The following is a 1803-nucleotide window of genomic DNA, read 5'->3' as shown; positions in this document are numbered from 1 at the left end:
CACAGTGACTGTATGTACATACCCCAATCAGAAGCCATGGATTACAGGCAACATCCGCACTGAGTCAAAGGCTAGAGCTTCCGCTTTCAAGGAGTGGGACTCTAACCCGGAAGCTTATAAGAAATCCTGCTATGCCCTCAGACGAACCATCAAACAAGTAAAAGCGTCAATACAGGACTAAGATCGAATCGTGCTACACCGGCTCTGACGCTCATCGGATGTGGCAGGGCTTGCAAACCATTACAGACTACAAAGGGAAGCACAGCCGAGAGCTGCCCAGTGACACGAGCCTACCAGACGAGCTAAACAACTTCTATGCTCGCTTCGAGGCAAATAACACTGAAACATGCATGAGAGCACCAGCTGTTCTGGAAGACTGTGTGATCGCGCTCTCCGCAGCCGATGTGAGTAAGACCTTTAAACCGGTCAACATTGGCAAGGCCAAACGGATTACCAGGATGTGTTCTGCGGGCATGCGCTGACCAACTGGCAAGTGTCTTCAATGGCATTTTCAACCTCTCCCTGTCCGAGTCTGCAATAGCAACATGTTTTAAGCAGACCACCATAGTGCCTGTGCCCAAGAACACTAAGGTAACATGCCTAAACGACTACCGACCTGTAGCACTCACTTCTGTAGCCATGAAGTGGCGGCAGCGTAGCCTAGTGGTTAAAGCGTTGGACTAGTAACCAAAAGGTGGCAAGATCGAATCCCCGAGCTGACAAGGTACAAATCTGTCGTTCTGCCCCTGAACAAGGCAGTTAACTCACTGTTCTTAGGCTGTCATTGAAAATAAGAATTTGTTCTTAACTGACTTGCCTAGTTAAAGAAAGGTTAAAAAATAAATTTAAAAAGTGCTTCAAAAGGCTGGTCGTGGCTCACATCAACACCAGAAACCCTAGACCCACTCCAATTTGCATACCGCCCCAACAGATCCACAGATGATGCAATCTCTATTGCACTCCACACTGCCCTTTCCCACCTGGACAAAAGGAACACCTATGTGAGAATGCTATTCATTGACTGCAGCTCGGCGTTCAACACCATAGTGCCCTCATCAATAAGCTAAGGACCCTGGGACTAAACACCTCCCTCTGCAACTGGATACTGGACTTCCTGACGGGCCGCCCCCAAGTGGTAAGGGTAGATAACACATCTGCCACGCTGATCCTCAACACAGGGGCCCCTCAGGGGTGCGTGCTCAGTCCCCTCCTGTACTCCTTGTTCACTCATGACTGCACGGCCAGGCACGACTCCAACACCATCATTAAGTTTGCAGATGACACAACAGTGGTAGGCCTAAACCCCGACGACGAGACAGCCTATAGGGAGGAGGTAAGAGACCTGGCCGTGTGGTGCCAGGACAACAACCTCTCCCTCATCGTGATCAAGACAAAGGAGATGATTGTGGACTACAGGAAAAAGAGGACCGAGCACGCCCCCATTCTCATCGACGGGGCTGCAGTGGAGCAGGTTGAGAGCTTCAAGTTCCTTGGTGTCCACATCACCAACAAATTAACATGGTACAAGCACACCAAGACAGTACCGAGTCGGTGTGCAGGGGTATGAGGAAACTGAGGTATGTACATATAACTAGGAATAAAGTAACTAGGCAACAGGATAGATAATAAACAGTAGCAGCAGCGTATGTGAGGAGTCAAAAAAGCTTGTGGAAAAAGGGCCAATGCAGATAGCCAAATAGCTACACGGACTAACTATGCTGAACAAAAAAAGAAGGCAGGGAGCTCGACCCCAGTGATGTAATGGGCAGCACACACTACCCTCTGTAGTGCCTTGCGGTCTGA

Source organism: Salmo salar, chromosome 19 (assembly GCF_965601325.2).
Source record: "Salmo salar chromosome 19, fSalSal1, whole genome shotgun sequence".
Taxonomy (NCBI): Eukaryota; Metazoa; Chordata; class Actinopteri; order Salmoniformes; family Salmonidae; genus Salmo; species Salmo salar.
The sequence above is the reverse complement of the archived record's forward strand: the minus strand, read 5'-3'. Positions refer to the sequence as shown.